General features: G+C 50.2%; 1 long non-coding RNA gene across 1 annotated transcript in view; it reads left to right on the plus strand.

The window, feature by feature from the left end:
• The first annotated feature begins 5,077 nt into the window (after nt 1-5,077).
• The window catches only part of LOC117801024, a 35,401-nt gene continuing 25,381 nt past the window's right edge, over nt 5,078-15,097 (plus strand). Inside the window, exons 1-2 of the long non-coding RNA XR_004623344.1 lie at nt 5,078-5,187; nt 6,804-6,927. This is a non-coding gene — a long non-coding RNA (uncharacterized LOC117801024). The remainder of the gene's footprint in view (nt 5,188-6,803; nt 6,928-15,097) is intronic.

Consider the following 15,097-nt stretch of genomic DNA (forward strand, 5'->3'; position numbering starts at 1 on the left):
GTACATGGTGTCCGATATCTGATTTGAATACTTTTTTTGAAAGTTCTGACCGGTCTTTTTGAAGATAGAAAACGGTGCAGGCAAGGACCTTACCATATTTATTTTTATATTTCTCATGCCTTGATACAATGTACCAATAAGTGTCAAAAAAATGAAGAAATAGGAAGTTTATCTAGAGCATATCATTTGCTATTCTTTCAAGACTGCACTCACTTCTAAACAATGATAAATAAAATGTCCCAGCTAATCTAAAAATTATTCTCAAGCAGACAGCTGATTAGAGTATCTTTGTCCAGGAAAAGTTTCTCCTGACTTTGTGAGTGTTAAGGCTTTCCCTACATTCAAATTAATGTTGGCATGGAGGATAAAAATCATGTGGCTAGCAAGGTTTTTTCCTCCATTTTGATGAGTTATGTCCTGGGTCAAGTTTACATGTGGACATTTTTATTCTACAATTGTTTGGAGACTGGATGCCTCCCAATGCAGCATGATTACATCGGACAATATTGATAACAGTGCTCAATCCTCCCTCCCCTACTGGTGTGCCCACATGCAGGAACACACACACACACACACACACACACACACACACACACACACACACGAAGTATATCAGAAGGGCACTGTCCTCTGGGTGAATAATTGTGGCCACCTTTGGGGGTTTGCACGGCCAGAAGGAAGGCATGGCTGGGTACAGTAGGCCTTGGGAAATGGCCACTCCAGTAACTTCCTGCCCTTCTGCAGCCCCATCCTATGGGGTTCCCACCCCCGACCAAGCAGGTGTGGTTTTGTCTTTGGCTGGCTCTGCCAGGCCTCACTGATTAACCAATGTGGGAGTTCAGAGATTTTCAGGGCAGCTAGGGTGGAGGCTGGAGAGAAAACAGAGCAAGTGGCCACCAGACACCATCGCCTACCCACATGTCCTCTCCAAGATGCTCAGGAGATGAATATTTGAAGACAGCCTCTGAATGAGATGGTGTTGACCACACACACTGTTGCTCTGGGCAACCTAAGAAGCAGGAAGTGGAGGGCGGGGAGGTGGTAGGGAAGGTGGGGGTGAGCCTTAGAGTTGAGAGTAGGAGCAGAGAGACATAGGGTTTGCTCTGTGGGTGGTGTCAGGAGCCAGCATGGGGAGGCTACTTCTAGCTCAGAGACAGACAGACTCCTGGGAGCTGTGGTTTGTAGTGTCTGTATATTTGCATTTGGTGCTTCAGAGGGGAGTTTAAGGCAAATGGATGTGGCATTGACTATCAGAGAATAATCGACCGCAGACTCATTCCCCATTATCTGGTTTTCTAACTGGATAGGCAGACAGGCCTAACACGCACCAGGCCTTATCCTGCAAGCATCGGATGTAACTCCAGGGAAGAGCCAGCCAGACATCAAGCTATGGCTTCTCCGCCAGGTTCTGTAGGGAGATACATGTCGATTATGTAACCCACAAATATGCATTATTGGCTATTATGATAGAGATTTGGCCTTAAAACCTCTTAGAACTCCAGGTCCCAGGAAATCAAGTCAGTTTCCTCGTGTCCAAGCCTGAGCTTTCCTGCATGTGCCTCCTTTCTCTTGGCCCCACCCTGGTTCCTGTTTATTTTTCTTAGGGAGTGGGGCATGGGAAAAGGGGTTGGAGGCAGCCTTGGGCCATTTCATTTCACCACCCCTCTTGGAGGCCTGGGAGATGAGAAGATGCTGCTGACAATCTTTTTTTTTTTCTTTTTCAGATTTTATTTATTTATTTGAGAGAGAGCGAGCGGGAGGAGGAGCAGAGGGAAAGGGACAAGCAGACTCCATGCCGAGCACAGAGCCTGGCGTGGGGCTTGATCTAGCAACGCTGAGATCATGACCTGAGCTGAAACCAAGAACCCGTTGCCCAACCCACTGAGGCACCCAGGCACCCCTGCTGATAACCATCTTAAAGGAAAAGTCAGGCAGTCCTGACCTGTGTGTGCTCAAGCAATGAGTGTTAGGATTTCAGGCGTCAGTCTTTTACCTTTTATGGCATCATATCCTTCCCCATCTTTGGTCTCAGTTTTGATTGTGGCTCTTTGAGACAGGGGCATAAAGGGAGACTTAGTTCCCTTTGGGGTTGGAGTAAGTCAACATTAAAGTGACGTGGGGGATTTCCTTAGGGGCTCTAATCTCAAGTGGGCTAGTGATTTTGTCTAAGACCCCTTTCCTCTCCGTGCTGCTTTCCTGCTTGCTGGGACTCACCTGAGCAAGTGTCCCCGTGTTGTGCCCTTTTCCCTAGAACATCCCATATCTGTGCCTCGGAATTTCTTCTACTTGCTGTTATTTGGACGTCTGCTGGAGATGTTCATGTCCCTGAGATATGGAGCTTGCCCTCTGGACAAAACTCTTTCTGCTGGTCCCTAAAGCAACAGCACATTCTCCAGGGCCTCTTCTGCCCCCATTACATGGGGATTAGTGTTAGATCCTGGACCATCCCTGTTTGCCTGGCCATCTGCAAGTAACTGTTTACTTCTGGGCAATTCCTGAGGTGTGACAGCCACCATGTAGGATCCCTCTGGCTGCTGGGTTGAGAACTACTGTAGGGGCAGGCCTGGAAGCAGAGAGAACATTTCAGAGTCCATTGCAGTGAACCAGGTGAGAGAAGGTGGTGGAGTGAGGAGGAGTGACTGGATTCTGATTACATTCTGTAGGTAGAGCCAGTGGGATTTCTTGACAAGCTGGATCTGGGGTGTGAGAAAAAGCAGGTAGTCAAGGGTGACTTCAAGGTCTTAGGCCTCAGCAGCTAGAAGGATTGCATTGTCATGAATTGAGATGGGGGACTTATGGGGGGAACAAATTGAGGGTTGAGAAGGGGAGGATTAGGAATTTAGTTTTAAATGTGTTAAGTTGAAATAATTTTATATATATCCAAGTGGCAATGTTGAATAGACATTTGGATATAAGTCTGGGTTTAGGGGAGACACCAGGGCACTCATCAGTGGGTAGAGACAGAGAAGGCAAGAGGAGAGGAGAGGCCCAAGGACTGAGCCCTGGGACAGCCCAACCTTAAGAGGTTGGGGAGATAAGATTTTGTTCACGTCTAGGCTTATTTTGTGTTTTGTGTCTCCCACTAGAATTTGAGCTCAATGAGGACAGTGACCTTTTCCATCAGTGGCCCACACTCAATAAAAATCTGTGGGATGAATGAATGAATGCAGAGCTGTCTACCACCTGTGCCATCTCTGATGCTGAAGTGGGCTGTTGGCAAGCTTGTCTGCCTGGGTGCCACTGATCCAAGCCAAGTCAGTCCTGAGGTCACAAGGTATGGGTGGCGAGGGACAACTCTGGCATATCCCCCCATCCAACCTCCCCATTGTACCTTGAAGCTGCTTCTTGGGGGCCAGAAGATGAGGGAGGGGCTTCTGAGAGGACCCAGGAGCCCTGCAGGATGACCACAGAGGCCACAGCTTTGGGAAGCTGCTGCTCACATGTATGCCGTGAGGTGTCTCTGGGGTAAGGGGACCCTGAGGCTGCTCAGAGCCGGCTCCTGCAGGATCTCACCTTCCTGCTATGAGTCTCTGTGTGTGTATGTTGAAGGCACAAGAAGAGCTGTAATCCTGTTATCNCTTGGAGGCCTGGGAGATGAGAAGATGCTGCTGACAATCTTTTTTTTTTTCTTTTTCAGATTTTATTTATTTATTTGAGAGAGAGCGAGCGGGAGGAGGAGCAGAGGGAAAGGGACAAGCAGACTCCATGCCGAGCACAGAGCCTGGCGTGGGGCTTGATCTAGCAATGCTGAGATCATGACCTGAGCTGAAACCAAGAACCCGTTGCCCAACCCACTGAGGCACCCAGGCACCCCTGCTGATAACCATCTTAAAGGAAAAGTCAGGCAGTCCTGACCTGTGTGTGCTCAAGCAATGAGTGTTAGGATTTCAGGCGTCAGTCTTTTACCTTTTATGGCATCATATCCTTCCCCATCTTTGGTCTCAGTTTTGATTGTGGCTCTTTGAGACAGGGGCATAAAGGGAGACTTAGTTCCCTTTGGGGTTGGAGTAAGTCAACATTAAAGTGACGTGGGGGATTTCCTTAGGGGCTCTAATCTCAAGTGGGCTAGTGATTTTGTCTAAGACCCCTTTCCTCTCCGTGCTGCTTTCCTGCTTGCTGGGACTCACCTGAGCAAGTGTCCCCGTGTTGTGCCCTTTTCCCTAGAACATCCCATATCTGTGCCTCGGAATTTCTTCTACTTGCTGTTATTTGGACGTCTGCTGGAGATGTTCATGTCCCTGAGATATGGAGCTTGCCCTCTGGACAAAACTCTTTCGGCTGGTCCCTAAAGCAACAGCACATTCTCCAGGGCCTCTTCTGCCCCCATTACATGAGGATTAGTGTTAGATCCTGGACCATCCCTGTTTGCCTGGCCATCTGCAAGTAACTGTTTACTTCTGGGCAATTCCTGAGGTGTGACAGCCACCATGTAGGATCCCTCTGGCTGCTGGGTTGAGAACTACTGTAGGGGCAGGCCTGGAAGCAGAGAGAACATTTCAGAGTCCATTGCAGTGAACCAGGTGAGAGAAGGTGGTGGAGTGAGGAGGAGTGACTGGATTCTGATTACATTCTGTAGGTAGAGCCAGTGGGATTTCTTGACAAGCTGGATCTGGGGTGTGAGAAAAAGCAGGTAGTCAAGGGTGACTTCAAGGTCTTAGGCCTCAGCAGCTAGAAGGATTGCATTGTCATGAATTGAGATGGGGGACTTATGGGGGGAACAAATTGAGGGTTGAGAAGGGGAGGATTAGGAATTTAGTTTTAAATGTGTTAAGTTGAAATAATTTTATATATATCCAAGTGGCAATGTTGAATAGACATTTGGATATAAGTCTGGGTTTAGGGGAGACACCAGGGCACTCATCAGTGGGTAGAGACAGAGAAGGCAAGAGGAGAGGAGAGGCCCAAGGACTGAGCCCTGGGACAGCCCAACCTTAAGAGGTTGGGGAGATAAGATTTTGTTCACGTCTAGGCTTATTTTGTGTTTTGTGTCTCCCACTAGAATTTGAGCTCAATGAGGACAGTGACCTTTTCCATCAGTGGCCCACACTCAATAAAAATCTGTGGGATGAATGAATGAATGCAGAGCTGTCTACCACCTGTGCCATCTCTGATGCTGAAGTGGGCTGTTGGCAAGCTTGTCTGCCTGGGTGCCACTGATCCAAGCCAAGTCAGTCCTGAGGTCACAAGGTATGGGTGGCGAGGGACAACTCTGGCATATCCCCCCATCCAACCTCCCCATTGTACCTTGAAGCTGCTTCTTGGGGGCCAGAAGATGAGGGAGGGGCTTCTGAGAGGACCCAGGAGCCCTGCAGGATGACCACAGAGGCCACAGCTTTGGGAAGCTGCTGCTCACATGTATGCCGTGAGGTGTCTCTGGGGTAAGGGGACCCTGAGGCTGCTCAGAGCCGGCTCCTGCAGGATCTCACCTTCCTGCTATGAGTCTCTGTGTGTGTATGTTGAAGGCACAAGAAGAGCTGTAATCCTGTTATCACTGTCTCTTCCCACCCAGGAGTCTAAAATCCAATTCCTCGAGAACATCAGCAAACATAATAGATGCAGACATGCGAGGAAATGCCAGAAGGCCTTGGGTGTCTCTGCCAGCTCCCGGTGGAGCCTAGCTCAGATAAGCACGGTTCTGATGGATGAACTTGGGAAAGGCTCAACTCTGTCCCCGCCCTTCCCACCCTCATATTCTCCTTCCTTCCTGAGGGCTAATTGCTGTGTCTCCCACCAGATAGATGCAGGCGCATCTCCCACTCTTGCATGTGTGCCTTTAATCCTATACCCCACGATGCCCCTTCTCTATATATCAGATTCCCTTCCTAGACCAGCATCAGCTCCTTTCAAGCCGTATTTCTTGAGATCGGTGCTTTCCTTTCTTAGCCTTCTTGGCTCCTCCCTGTTCTTAGCAAAGTCTCCCTCTTTTGGTGTGCTCTCCACCTGCAGTCTTCACGTATGGCGCTGGGCCCGGCTCTGAGGGTACTGACCAGCTGACCCTGTGTCCAGCCTGCAGCCGCCTGTCCCCTATGCGTCTAGAGCTGCTTCCTGTGGTCGCAGCCTGTGTCTGTCTGCTCTTCACTCTTTCCTAAGAAGTTATCGACAGAATGCTTTCAGACTGGTCATTGAAAATGCAACAAGGGCCTGCAGGCTTAAGGATCTATAGCATACAGACTCTTAAGAGTAATAAAGTAATTAAGGGCGGGGGCTGATCGGGAAGATACATAAAAATCACCCACAATTCTATGACCTAGAGATAAGCACTGCGAACGTTTAGGTGTGTTTCCTTCCAGTGTTTTTCCCATGCATATTTATAAAGCATTGCTGGGATCATACCACTGATTTCACTTTTCACCCAGTCTGCTGCTGGGTGGGCATTACAGGTGCATGAGAAAGAGGTGTCATTCTACAGGTCTTGTGCAGAGAAGCCTTAGCTCCTGGAGTATTGTTCCAGCTACCCAAAGCCAGCCCCATCCCAGACCAGATCCTGCTTCTCTTTGGCACTGTATTTTCTTTGGGTTTCATCAGCTCCAAGCTCTTGCCCAAGCTGAGCTCTCCCTGCACTCCCTTGTTCCCGGAGAGGGCAGTAGTTCCTCTGTTCCCTTTTTTCCCCCCCTGAGTATGGCAACATTGCACCTTGACCCCCTGCCCCCGCTTGGCTTTGAGCAGCAGGGACCTCCTGGATCCCTTGTCCCCGGGAGCAGAAGCCCCTGACCACCCCATTGTGTCTCTTGGATGCCCCACCCTTTCGTTGATCTGTTTTTCCATTTGGAATTCAGAGCACTTTCTGCTTTTCTCCTTTGCAGAAAGGGCCAGAGGCTGTTTACTCTCCCATTACCAGTGAAAGCTAGCATACGCAAGCAGCCACTTCCCATCGATTACCTACCTGGAAAGCAGCCGCCAGATGAGCAATGTCACGTGAGGGCACAGGTAGGCAGAGGCTTTTCTTTACAAAGTCAGAGTCTTTTCTCCAGCAGTGACTGAAGCCCTTGGAGGGACCAGAAGGAAGACTGCTCCTGCCCTCTGTGCCCCACGGCTAGCCCCACCAGGCTTCCCAGCATGGAACATAACCTTATCTGAGTGAACTGATTGTGTCATATCTGTTTCAGGTTTCTCCCTTTGCATTGGTTGACACCCTTTGAAATGCCTCTGTCCCTTTTGTTTCTCGAGGCCTTGCCCACTCATGCGCATCCACTCAACTTCCCCTGCCACTGAGAAGCCTCCTCCTAACTCTTCCTATTTGCTCCAATCCCTTCAGTGCACTTGGTCCCTTAGCACCACCGTTGGCACCAGACCTTGGCACCTGGTTAGGGTGCTGCACTGGGCCTGTGCTTTGGAAGGTTTCTCTCTGGCTCTCCTTCCACCATGCCCCTCCCACAGGGAACCCATAGTCCTGGTCTAATGGGTCACCCTTTCTCTCAACTCAGGCGATGGACAGCTGGCTCTCAGAGGGCAGGACCTATTTTATTCTGGTGTCCCTTGTAGAACTTGAAAGATGACTGGGTACATAGTGGGGCTTCAGAAAATCTGGGTTGAGTAAATAAGAGAGTGATGCCACAGGCATGACTCTTTCCAGGCAAAGAGTAGGTGGCACAGACTGGCCCAGGAGGTGTGTGTGAGGGATGGGAAGGGGTACCGTGGGAGGGACCCTTTAGGAATATTAAATAAGCCAGGGAGGAGCAGGCCTTAACAACAGTGAAAATGCTTTGAGCAGATACCATCATGAAATGCTGTAACCCAGAACTATATAAACTCAAGGGCACCTTGGTATCTTTGTGGGGAGGGAAGCCTGGAAAATGGGTGTCCTGGGGGGTGGCTCTAGGGTAGGGTGGCTTGTCCCAGGGGCTGGAGACCTCACCTTTGGGGTGCGGTTACGAGGTCAGGCTCCCCAGATTCCTTGAGATGCTGGAGGTTCCATCTCTCTAGCTAGACATCAAGTGTTGGGGTCCAGCCTATTTGCAAGGATTGAGATTGAGTGGAAGAGGAATCCTTTCTGAGCCTACCTGGCTGACTGGCTTTGGCCCCAGAGATGCTGTTGGACTGTATGTCCCAAGGAGCAGAGGATAGAACTGCTAGAATTTAAAATGGCTGAGGGGCGCCTGGGTGGCACAGCGGTTGAGCATCTGCCTTCGGCTCAGGGCGTGATCCCGGCGTTAGATCCCGGCGTTATGGATCGAGCCCCACATCAGGCTCCTCCGCTATGAGCCTGCTTCTTCCTCTCCCACTCCCCCTGCTTGNAGCATCTGCCTTCGGCTCAGGGCGTGATCCCGGCGTTAGATCCCGGCGTTATGGATCGAGCCCCACATCAGGCTCCTCCGCTATGAGCCTGCTTCTTCCTCTCCCACTCCCCCTGCTTGTGTTCCCTCTCTCGCTGGCTGTCTCTATCTCTGTCAAATAAATAAATAAAATCTTTAAAAAAAAAAATGGCTGAGCCTGCAGCCGGGTTCCTGGGCTTTTTGGTGGCTACTGCTCCCTTTCCCATTCTCTTAATCGAATGCACAAGACTAAATTCAACTTAATTAGGATTATATGTCTTATNGGCTGGGCCTGCAGCCGGGTTCCTGGGCTTTTTGGTGGCTGCTGCTCCCTTTCCCATTCTCTTAATCGAATGCACAAGACTAAATTCAACTTAATTAGGATTATATGTCTTATAAATTTAATATTTAATATTCAAGCAGAGGCTTTCCCCCCTTAGCGTATTTATTAAAGATGTCCTGGGAGGAATGTTAATGAGTCATGACGTCATAAATATTTAGACCCAAGGAGCTGAAAGAGGAACAAGGGAGGAGGGGAGAGAGGAAAACAGACCATTTTAGGAACCAAAGGGAATGAGATTTTACTCTTGGATTGGGGCTTGATGTGGAGGCAGCCCGGGTCGAAATACAATTTCAAGATTCAGAGCTGTGAGCTGTGTTCTTGTCCAAAGCGGAGGAGTGCTGGGGGTGCCATGTGTGCTGGCTAAGTCAGCCTTGTTTTGCATTTGAGTGTGTGCTGTGCCTTCAGGAGGCCAAAGCACACATTCTAATGAAGAATGGAAGACAACAGCCCAGCCAGATGTTGCGCCCATTCTGTCGTCTTCTCTGGTTATTTAGAAGTGGCAGTGGTGTAGATTTAGCATTAGCATGACTGACCTCGGTGCTGAACTTTGATCCAGATGTTTAATAATTTACAATCAAAATAACATGGGGAGGGGAGCGATGGGGCAGAGAGGAAGAGGAGGAGCCTAGAAGCTCATCTCCCGACCTTGGGAGGAACTTTTCCATGGTTCCCCAGTGCCCTCATTTCTCCAGACATGCATGAGGTACAAATTATGTTCTTTCCTGATGGATCTGGTTTATGGAACAATCTGAATTGAGAGGGATACAGAGAAACCAGGACGAGTCTCCTGTCCCATCCCCTGATACCATCTGACACAGAGCTTGGCTTTCCAGCCCCTTTACGGAATAGAAGGCAGCTTGGCATACACTCATCCCACCACTCCTCCAAGTCAGCGTTCCTGCTGCCCTTCTGCCAGAGCACACTGCTGCAGTGGTGCTGGGCCTGGCTGCTTTTCCAGGAACAGCATAAGCCAATAAAAAACAAGACGTTTCTCAAATCTGTCCACTTTTCTCTGGTCCTGTCTGGGACCAGCCCTAGTCCAGGCCACCAGCTCCTCTCCCCTGGACTAGGCTAATGGCAGACAGGACCAGAAAAATGTGGGAGCAGCCTCCTGATGGGTCTCCCTGACTCCAGGAGAGGCCCTACAGTCCCTTCTCCACCCATATCCATGCACTGTTTTGTAGCTGGAGAGAGGGTTTTATTGGCCTCTGCTAGACACTCTCCAGAAGCTGCCTATTGTCCTCAGGATAAAGTCCTGTCCTGGGATGAGGCCCTTCATGATCAGGCTCTGGCCAACTCTCCAGTCTTAATTATCCTTTTATCCCTCACCCCTCACCCCTGCCCTGCTTGGTGTGATCCAGCCACTCTGAAGTTCCTGTAATTGCCCAAACATACTTTTCCCTGTCCTCTGGGCCTTTGCAAGTGCTGTGTCCTTGGCCTAGATATCTTACGCCTTTGCCTAGCTAATTCCTCTTCAGCCTTCAGGGCCCCTCTTAGTTACCACTTACTCTGGAGAGACTTCCCTGATACCACTCCCCTCCCTAGCTAAGCTGGGTGCCTACACGCTATCCCGTGCTTGATCCTTCCCCTCCTTCAGGTCCTATCACGTAGATTAGCCGGTCTGCATCCCCATCTGACCATCAGTTCCCTGAAGACAGGGATGATTGTCTTTATTCACTTCTGTGTCTCTAACACTAAGCCTCTTGCAGGACACAGAGCTGAGAAATTCCATGTGTGACTGACTGACTGACTGACAGAACGACAGGACATGGAAATGGGAGGGCACCTCTGCATGGGTGACTGTCACGACATCACTTCAGTTCCAGAGAGGCAATGTAAGAACTTGCCCAATGATCCTTCTCCAGTTGCCTCGGCTTGCAGAATTGCAGGTAGGGCCTCAACCCTGAAAATAATAGGTACTCCCACCATTCTTACAGAAGCTTCCAGAAGGCCCTATCGCCAACTACTATCCCACCTTCATTCCTACCTCCAGTTTATTTAAGCAACAGACAAGGGAGAAGTCCAGATAATTTTCAGAAATATGGAGTTAAAGTCCTGGTAGGAGAGTGCTGTGGATTTTCTGTCCCCTCTCCATGAAAAATGTGTCCCTGAATCTGAGTGAAGTGAGGGTGGCTCCCAGGGAATCAGCTGTAGAGACTGGAAGTGCCTGCCTGAGGGGGTGCCGGAGCTCATTCCTTCCAAGGAGGAGGAGGGGGGCTGCATGTGCTTTGGTGTGGTTGGACATCTCTTATCCCTCTCCGCCCCCCCCAGGGCTCAGACAGCAAGAGCACATGCAACAGCAGGTAAAAGGTGCGCAGCGGGGGCTGATAGAACCCATTTCCGTTACAAAACGATCTGTGGCTGTGGGTGGAGAAGGGATTGTAGGGCCGCTCCTAGAGTCAGGGGGACCCATACGGAAGCTACTCCCACATTCTTCTGGTCCTGTCTGCCATTAGCCTAGTCCAGGGGAGAGAAGCTGGTGGCCTGGACTGGGCTGGTGCCTGACAGGACCAGAGAAAAGTAGGCAGATTTGGAAAATGTCTTGTTTCTTACCTGCCTACGTGGATTTTTTTATTGCAGGAATATTTTATTGAAGACGTTTCCAGCAGGGTCAGCGCCAGCTCCATAGGTGCTTTCACCTCAGTGTCCTGGCTGTCTAGGGGCCTCGGTGTCGTCCCAAAGAGCTGAAAGCGCAAACCCTAGTCTCTTAGCCCTAGGGTCAAGGCGCACGTGATGGTGAAATGAGTTGCCGTGGCAACCCAGAGCAAGTTTGGGTTTGGTTTGGCAGATTGGAGGTAATCGGGCAAAAATGCTGTGATGAGCTAAGGCGTTTGGCTCAGATAAGAGGCCCCTGTGACTCTGAGCCACCTTAACCCAGAGCAGAGGAAAGGGGAGTTCTGTATGCCTAATAACATGTCTCTGTCAGGCTCGAGAGTGCGGCCGGGCAGCCCTGGGAGAAGGCAGGTCTCAGTTCTGACCTGCTAGGGGGGGTTGTGGTAGCCATGGGAACTGGAAGTCCACAAGGCAGTAAAGAATGGGCCTGGGCCCCGCCCCACGTGTGGGATGTACAAAGTGGCTTGTGCGCTAAGATCTGAAGGGCAAGGAGGGTGCTGAAGGTGCTGGGGGTGGGGCAGCAGGCACATCATAAGCCATGAGGCATTGTCACTGGAGACCAGGAGAGAGTTTGCTGGGAGGGGCTGGGGAGGTTATGGGAGTACCCTGGTACTGCCCACTGGTAGTGTAGTGGCGACACACTGGGCCCTGGGCTCTGTGAGGTCTCCTATCCTCCAGGAAAGCCTGTCCTCCCTGCCCCCTCTCTCCACATCCCACACCCCTCCCTGTGCTCTGATCCACCACTGCTCTGCTCTAGCAGTCCCAGTGCTCATGAGTTCCAGTGCATTGCTGGAGTTCTCCCCGAGGTTATACTTCCCTTGTCCCCCTGTTGGTCCTCATGCCCCTTGTAGGGCCTGATGACATCCTGGGGAGAAGGCTTCCAAACAATGTTTTAAAGCCTGGGAAAAAGAAGCAAGTAGTAGCTAGAATCCTAAAAAGGGGGTTCTCTTTCCTGCCTACAGGGAACCTGCCGCCTCCCTCATTTTCCTTCTTTTGACATTTGAAGAGTAGAGGAGGAGAGGAACTAGCTGAATATCTAATGATACTTACTTGTAACTATCACTTGCCATTGCCAGGCGCAGTGACAGGCACTTGGAGTTACTTTCTATTTTCAACATAACAGCTCATCACAGCCACCTGATGAGATAGGTACTATGCTATCCCTGTTGGACAAATGGAGAAAATAGTACCTGGAAAGTTAAGTGATCTCGTCCAAGGCAAAAGCATTAGCGAAGTCCGGTGGCCAGGCCTTCTTCCTCGTCTTGAGCAATCAGCAGCACTGGCCACTGCTGACAGCTCTCTCATCTTTGAACCCTTAGTGTGGCTTCTGTACACCATCTACCTTGTTGGCTGCTCCTTTTCCGACTCTGGTTGGTTTCTCCTTATCTTCCGTCCCTCCAGCCATTGATGGCTCAGTTCTTGGTCTCTTCTCTGTCTGTGCTGTCTCCCTTGGTGACCTCGTTTAGTCTCATGAAAGTGCCAGCTTTATGCTGACCACTCCATACTGCATCAGGTGTGTATTTTTTTTTTTAAGATTTTATTTATTTATTCGACAGAGATAGAGACAGCCAGTGAGAGAGGGAACACAAGCAGGGGGAGTGGGAGAGGAAGAAGCAGGCTCATAGCGGAGGAGCCTGATGTGGGGCTCGATCCCACAACGCCGGGATCACGCCCTGAGCCGAAGGCAGACGCTCAACCGCTGTGCCACCCAGGCGCCCCTCAGGTGTGTATTTTTATCCAGCTGACTGTTTGACACCTGTGCTAGATATCTACTAGGTATTCCAGAGTTACCATGACAAATTCTGACTTTGCATCTTCCATTCCAAACCTGCCCCTCCTCTAGTTTTCTCAGTGCAATAAATAGCAAGTCCATCTTTCCATGGCTCAGGCCAAAAATCGTTGAATCTTTCTTGACTCCTTTTTTCATTCTCCACATCCAGTCACCAGGTCTACTTTCAAAGTATATCCAGATTCTGACCCCTTCCCACTCTTTCCTCCACCCACCCCGGTCCAGGTCTTGTTCATTTCTTGACAGTTACACTGTCTTCTGGCTTTCCCATTTCCCCCCACATCTGTTTGTCACACAATAGCCTGACTTTGTTCTTGCTGTTCTCTTTGCCTGGAATGTCTTTCCCCCAAATAAGTGTATGGTTGTGCACAGGGGAACCTGCTTGGGAGCAAGAGGGTGTTGAAACACAGCCTGCATTCTGCTCACCAAGTGGTGTTCCGTGGGACTTTATTCACTCTGTTTTCTTATTTGCACAGAGGCTTGCTGTGGGCCACTGGCTGTTGTGTGGTCCCCTAAACTCTGTGAGCCTCAGAGACACCTGAGGGTGTACTGGAGGTGAGTGCAGGCTGTGATGGGTCTGGGAAGGTGGCCTTCACAGAGAGAAGGGTGGAGATCCTGCTCAGATCTGCCCTAGAGTTGTAGAATGCCTGTGGAGGATTTCCTGGGATCCCCCTGGAAGTCTTATTGACAAGAGGGTGCTGAGTGGAGAGAGGTCTCTCACATCCTTCCTGGAGCAGGTTAACAGAGTTCACAGAGCTACTTAGTCACTTCCATGTACCTGAGAATCTAAGAGGTCCCTCGGCAGGACCTGCATGGGGCTTGGCATGAAATGGGTCTTTGATTTCTGTCTTTCCTGAGTCTTACCTTTGTCCAAGATTCTGGGTCCCAGAGGCCTCATCGTGTGTCAAGGACAGAGGTGGGAGTGTGGACTCTTGAGCCAGACTGCTGGGTTCAAATCCCAGTTTCTCCACCTATGAGCTGTGTGATCTTGGACAAGTTACCTAACGTCTTTGTGCCTGTTTCCTAGCTATCAAATGGGAATAAGAATAGTACACATTAAATGAGTTATTATGTATTTCACATAAAAAAATTGGGCCTGGAATACCTAGTAGTCTAATTCACTCCTTGGGGAAGCATAAAAGAATTTGCAGCTTGCTAGTGTGGTTGGCTGTAGGAAGAGGGTAGGAAAAACTCAGCAGGGATCCTTCTATATGGAGAGCCCATTCTTGTGGCCTTGAGTTGCCTGGGTCTGGGGCTCTGGGATGGTGGAGGAGCCCAGTGTGGGAGGAGTCCTTCAGGGATCCGGCTGCAGCTCCCACATGACGGGGTCAGTGGTGAGGATTCTGGGGCTTTCTGGGGCATTGGTGGTTCCAGGAGGGAAGCAGCTCTCAGAGTGCTCCTCTCTTTGGCTGATTGTGCATTTGAATTACAAACAGGGATAAAGCTGGAGGCAGATGGGAACAGCAGAGGGAACCCTGTGGGCAGTGGTGAGCTTGGGCAGGGGCAAAGAGGAGGCTAGTCATACACGTGTTCTACCTGCCTGGCTGGTGCCTGACTCAGCCTAGAGCCTTCTTAAGAGAGGACAGGCTTGGTTTTGAGATGGCCTTCCTACCTCACACACTCGCTGATAGCCCTTTGTAAGAATTTAAAGCTTCCTTGGGGGCAATGAGTAACGTGAACTGTGCCAAGGCTGTTGGTTTATGTCTGGAAGGAGATGGCATAGGCGGACATGAAGGTGGGCCCCTCTGAATGTGATGGGCTTTCAGGTGCCCGTCATTTTCTTAGGAGGGCGGCTAGGGTCAGTAGCCTCCCGGTTCTGGCTCCCTGCCGAATTAGGAGAAAGGTGCTGGAGGCAGGCCCCTGAAGGGAGGGAAGGCCAGAACCTTCCCTGGGCCTCTGCATCAGTCTTACAAAGGTGGAGGGAGGGTGAATTGTGGCCTCCATACTGCATAGACCAGTAAAAAATAAAAATAACCAATCAACCTACCAATTGGCACTAATATGAGGGAACTGAATTCTTTTGTCAAGTGAGATTTTTTTTCTTTTTAAAGCAAACTCTACACCCAACATGGGACTTGAACTCACATGCTCTACCCACTG

The sequence above is a fragment of the Ailuropoda melanoleuca genome, chromosome 1 (genome assembly GCF_002007445.2).
Source record: "Ailuropoda melanoleuca isolate Jingjing chromosome 1, ASM200744v2, whole genome shotgun sequence".
NCBI lineage: Eukaryota > Metazoa > Chordata > Mammalia > Carnivora > Ursidae > Ailuropoda > Ailuropoda melanoleuca.